At 38.7% G+C, this 6,266-nt stretch overlaps 1 pseudogene; it reads right to left on the bottom strand.

Annotated features, from left to right (window-relative positions):
• Positions 1–1,457: 1,457 nt before the first annotated feature.
• On the bottom strand, positions 1,458–3,139 carry LOC109379457 (eukaryotic translation initiation factor 2A pseudogene; annotated as a pseudogene).
• Between the last annotated feature and the right edge of the window lie 3,127 nt (positions 3,140–6,266).

The following is a 6,266-nucleotide window of genomic DNA, read 5'->3' on the forward strand; positions in this document are numbered from 1 at the left end:
TTGGACAGAGCCCTAGCAAAGATGTAAATCCAACTAATATTGTAATCTGATAAATGTAAAATCTCTATGTGTTTCATTTTTAACATTCCCAACTCTGTCTAACTCTAAATTATAGATACTCAAAAGGTGAGAATCTGTTGGAGCCGCAGAGGGAAGTTTGGAAGAGAAGCAATTTAGCTTGCATTCGAAGCTGCACTTCTCATGGTTTACGAGTTCCAAGTTAAAGGTTCAAACATTTTTCTGGAGTCATATCACACTTCACCTTTTGTTATGTCACTTTTCTCCATCTCCCTCACCGCACCTAGCCAAATGCCAAACCCTGTAGTTATCACCACGATGTCTCTCACATCCATTCATACTATCTGTATCAATCCAAGTTCCCCTCAAAGTTACATGTACACTTAAAGTATTAACTGAAGAGCATTGAATAAAGGGACTATTTACAGAGGTGTGAGAGATGGTAACTGAAGCTCCCAGGGACTTACAACAGATGGAAGCCATCACCACGTCGAGGCCTGAAGGAGCAAGATGAGGAAGCTGTGTTACTGAAACCCAGAGACAGCTGTAACTCTGAGAAAGGAGCCACCGGATAGAGAGCATGGCTTCAGGGAGAAGGAAGGCAGCAACTGGTACTGCCTTGCCTCAGAGGTGTAGAGGATTTGAAGTAAGGAATAAATATCCCAGCCTCTTTCTCCTCCTACTCTTCAATCTCCTGCTTTTGGCTCCAATTGGCCGAGCCCAATTGGAAGCCAGGTGCAAAGAAGCCCATGTGACTAGTCCACGGAGCTCATAAAAGTAGAGACTAGACCTCCAGGGGCCAAGAAATAACAGCACAAAATACTGAGGAAGCTCGAAGTCCAGGATGCCTCATTTAGATTATTGTAGTCACCTGTTTTCGCCCCTCTACAGTCAATCCTTCAGCCCCTGTATTGGTTCCATAAATATTGTTTAAATTCTTTTTTCGTTGAAGTTATACATCAGAAAGGCATTCTCTGACTACCTTCAAATCCCTCTCTATCTCTATTTCATTGTTTTATTAGCAATAATATCTCTCTAAAATTATGTTTATTTTTTTTACTTTGAATTGTTTTTATTCATTTACATGGTAAATACTGTTCCCTACTAAAAAAACAATGACATTTGTCTTTCAATTGATCAAGCTTAGCTAGAAAATTCATGTGTCTCCTTTTTATATCATATGTTGACATGACAGAGGATGCAGGATGCAAAAAACAGTTTATAAGGCATTATTAAATAATTTTATACATATGCAAAATCTTGGATAAGTGGTTAAAATTCTAGATGAACATTCTGTATATACCAATGAACTTATAGGATGTGTTTGCAATGATTTCTGGTAACCAATTCACTTTCAATGAATCTTTAAATACACAATTCCAATCTTCCACCTCCTAGAAAAGGGCTTTCTTTTTTTAAATTTTCTCCAACTGATTTTTTTCTAGCTGTTTTCCAGCTGCTGCTTGTTCTTTCAGTTATTCAATTGCTTTCCATTTCTTCTTTAGGTTCTTGATATTTTTGTCTCTCACAGGGTCTCCAGAAGTTGATTGAGAAACAGTATTTTGCGCTGAGCTCTATGGGGCAGGAGTAGGTGCCAAATCAAGTGGGCTCGTCACTTCTTGCTTCCTGCTTTGCAACTTTCTTAGCCTCATGCTTTCTATGATTTTTAGGGCTGTTTTTGATAACAGCTTATCATTTCCTAGTTGTGGTTTCATATTCCAAGGTGGTTCCTCCTCACGCAGTTTGGAATTGGTGCTTGGTTTATTTCTTAAAGCTGGGGGTCTGTAAGGTGTTGCAGCTTTAGGTTCTTAACGAGGTTAGTCATTTGAAACTGCTTGGTAAGTAGTTGTTTTTGTTGCTAATATTCCATCTAAAAATGGCTGGCAAGAAACCTGCCATAATTCTGCATTTGATGGCACATGATATTTGAGCAAGACAGAGCCAGTATAATGCCAAATATTGTACCCATTATTCACACGTAACCTAGGAGCACACATGGCTGTTAAAATATGCTCACCATCTGGGCACAAAGCAAAATATGTAAAATCAGAGGCCACTAGTTTAGAAATAAGTTTAGTTTTTCACATCCCACACTTCCATTTGTCCCCTCAGATTTCCAAATCCAGCTAGTACTAACATATGTCCATGAGGGCTATAATAGATGGCATTATGAGGACCAGCTCCAAAGTCAAACACAGGATTACATTTCAAGGTGAAAATTGTTGCTTTGGCAGGCATAAAACCACAAAAAGAACAGAACTCAGTAGAGCTAGAATTTCAAACTACATCATAAATGGGGCAGTTTTTTGGTAATTGCACTACAGCACTTTCTTCATTTGTTGCAATGTAGTACAGCGTTTGTTCCCATAGTAAGAAGCTCCTGTCTTGTCAACATCAGTACTAGCTATTATCAACACAGTGGTAGCTTTTTTAGTCCATTGCTTTGTAACCTTATCTGCCTTAAAGAAACTTTTATTGGGTAAAGCTGCATGAGGTCCATCAAAGTCGGGGTACAGACATAATCTGACAAATGAATGTGTACCTTTACTTCCTGGAACATAGACAGCCACTGTGTATGGTTGGGGTCCAGGTAATAAAACAAAATCATTAATTTTTTGCAAATGCAATTTATTTCCTACTGCATTGAAATTGTTGTTTTCAAAGAAGTGAACTTCATTGTTAACATTTAGGCACAAATAATTTCATCTTCTAACCAGGATAGACACCAGTTTTGAACTTTTTTCTGTATGAAAGACTTCAAACATGTCCCAGTTTTCACATCATAAAGTTGTAGGGTGGGAATCCCAACTGTGCCATCTTTAGAAGTAGTATAAGGCTGCCAAGTGGCCAGGACAATGTCTTTAGGTGAGAACTCAAAGCAAACTGCCTTTGTGGGGGGGGTCAAAGGCGTGCAGTAGTCCTGTGTTAATGACATTGATAATATTTATTTTTTTCTTCATTGCCGCAGACAAACAAGGTCCCATCCTTACTAAAGGTATAGACTTTGCAATTTTTTCCAGATTCCCTTGGAAACACTGCTTTCTGTAAAATGCGGTGGTCCATTCAATAGGTACAGTCCTTCTGATCCTTGGACTATCAGGAGTGACACAGTTGGCACCATGTTGTGCTGGAAAAGCTATGTTTACTTTTTATGTTTATCTGCTTATCATCCACTTCCTCAAATAGAATTAAGCCCCCTGAGAGCATTGGACTGTGCCTGGTAGCGTGGGCACTCAGTTATTAATGAATGAAAGAGTACACATGAATGACTACTGTATGCTAAACAATGTGACCAATGCAAAATGAATCAGTCATAGAAACTGAATGCAAGAAAGTAGAAATTAATTTGTCATTTTAAGCCCAGCATTCAAACTTCCTTCATTTTTGGAGGAGTTCCCCAAGATATGTATCATTGTCAGAATGCAGGATTCTCACATTTTATTACAAAAGCAAAAAGGAAGGAATCACCTGTTTCTCTGCATAATGGCAGCCAAGACATGGGCATATGACCTATACCCAGCCAATCAAATGCTTCCACTTTGAACCTTGGAGGAGTAGCAAACAGAAACATATTCCAATCATTTCACTTCTTGTCTCAAGAATCCATCAGTGATGGTTTTTTAGGTTATATCTTGTTAAGTATAAATATCTTGGGCTGATATTACAGCTTTTCCATATCTTTCTTGTCTATCATTGGAATTAGAGTTTAATATCAGGTTTGTCCAACGAAAAAACTCATGTTCTGCACTACTATCCTTTTCAACGAATGTTACGTGTGGCATCTAGTGAATGAATAAGTCAGAAAAGAATTAGTGAGTTGGGCAGATGTGTTATTTTACCATACAGTGCACAGAACTAATATAGTCATAAGATGTAACTTTTAAGTTTTCTAAACATTTGTTTCAAATGAGAATTTTATTCTCATTCATTGTGAACGTGTCATGGCAACTTTTAACATTAAAAAGCTCTTTCTTTTTGTCTCTTATAAAGAAAGCAACTGGACAAAATCAACAACAGTAAAGAAGTCATGTACTTGTCTAAGCTGTTTCATGAAATTAATTTTGGTATTTTATAAGTCTTTAAATCTCAAAGTAATAAACAGTGTATATAAATGTTCAAATGTTTTATTTGAACTGTTTTATGAAAAATTCACCACTAATTCATTAAAGGAGAAGAAATAAAGACTAGAAACAGAATTTAAAAGAGTCTTTAGAGAATGAAAACAATCATTTCTAATTTAAAACCATGGAATTTCCAGTTCAATTCAATCAGGTGAATATAAAAATATACATTACTCTTGGCTGGTCAGTCCTTAAGTGTATATATGACCTGAGACACTATTCTTGAAAGTAGAGGAGAAAAATAGAGCTACAGAGGAAAGGGATATTGAGAGGGAAAGGTTATATTTAGGTGGGTCATATGTTATGTTAATGATGATATAAATAAAATAATAATTATTACTCACTATTTATAGGTCCTGTTAGTCTTATATTAATTAGCCTTTGGTTAAAAGCCTGACTTTAGGACCCATATTGGTAATTAAGGAATTAATAATTTAGTAGGTAATTTTAGAGATATTTTTCATGAAAAAAATTTTCATTGGTGGACAGTGACTACAGAGTACTAGAAGTTAGCCAGATTGTGGATAGAAAGAGCCAGATGAGGGAGAGATTGAATTGAAGATGGTGGAGTAGATAAACACAGTGCTTCCATCCTTCTGTGAACACATTAAAATTACAGCTAAATTATACAAAAATCAACCTGGAGAACCATCTGAATTCCAGCCAAACAGAAGTCCTATGACTAAAAATGTAAAGGAGTCACAAGACTGGCAGAGACGCACAAAACGGGCCCAGACCTCCATATGGAGGTTGAGGGTATCTCAGCCACAGAGGTTCCCCCCGGAGGAGCAAGGAATCCCACACCCCCACACCAGGCTCCCCTGCCCAGAGTACTGGTGCCAGGAAGAGGAAACCCCAAAATATCTGGCTGTGAAAAACAGTGGGGATTCTGACTATCCAGGTGGGACGGAAGGCTGTGGGAAACCCAGGCTTCCACTTCAGTGGCCAGCCAACAGACTCACTTGCTTGCAGACACTCACCTTTGGCTGCGGTGGAGACACGGTGACTCGGGAGGCATCAGAGACGTATGGGGAGGAGGGCTGACTGAGGTGTGTGGCTTCAGGGGGAGAAGAGTCAGCATTTTCCCTGTGTGAGGTTCCCCTTCTAAGTAGTTGGCAGCCGGCAGGGGGGCACCATCTTCCCTATATTGAGCTCTCCCCCAACTCGACCAAATCTGAATCTGATTGGTCTGGTGAACTCCGTTGCAACACCCTGCTGACTCACTGGAAACCTGCCCCACTCAACTCCCCCAACACTGGAGGCAGTTTCTTTTTTTTTTTTTTTAAATATATTCTTTATTAATTCCTTTACAATAAGTATTCATATTTGCTTCCACAATGAATCTGTAACAAAATAGTATGTTGTTTTATCTCAAGTATATGAAGAAAATCTAGACGGAGCTATGTAGTTGAAAAGGGAGGACCACACAGACCCTCTCCCCGCCCCCCGAAGAGTCCCTGAAAGCCCTAGGGGTCTTCAGACCACACTTTGAGAGCCACAGCTCTAGCTTTACTGCCATCTTTAGATTCTTCTAACATAGTGTGATCCTTTCTATACCATAGGATCTTTGCATATGCTGTTCCCTTGGCCTCGACTACTTCCCCCCACTTCTTCCACTCCCTTTGCTACTTAACTTTTACCACACGTTAAGATATTAAAGTCTAAGCTCCTCTAGAAAACCTTCTCTGAATTCCCTAATTAGGTTAAGCCCCACCACCCATACCACATCCCCCTTTTGGAGCAATTAAAACAACTTTAGTTAAGAAACACTACCCTAATCTCACCTACCTGACAAACTATTCCATTCAAAACCCAAGTGACATAACATCTATTCCAGAATGCTCTTTTTAATACTTCTCTCACCCCAAAGACTTTTCCCACTCCTTTCTCTGAGCAACTTTTATACCTCATAGTTACTTGTTATTGCAACAAACATATTATGTAACTGTTATCAGCCTAACTGTTGGCTCATAAGTTCCCTAAAGGTTGGAATCTCTTTTCTCCAAGAAAGATATACAGATGGCCAATAAGCACATGAAACTATGTTTACCATCACTAATCACTAATCATTACAGAGAAACAAATCAAAACCACGATATACCACTTCATACCCATTAGGATGGCTAG

The sequence above is a fragment of the Hipposideros armiger genome, unplaced genomic scaffold (assembly GCF_001890085.2).
Source record: "Hipposideros armiger isolate ML-2016 unplaced genomic scaffold, ASM189008v1 scaffold_26, whole genome shotgun sequence".
In the NCBI taxonomy this organism is placed as follows: domain Eukaryota; kingdom Metazoa; phylum Chordata; class Mammalia; order Chiroptera; family Hipposideridae; genus Hipposideros; species Hipposideros armiger.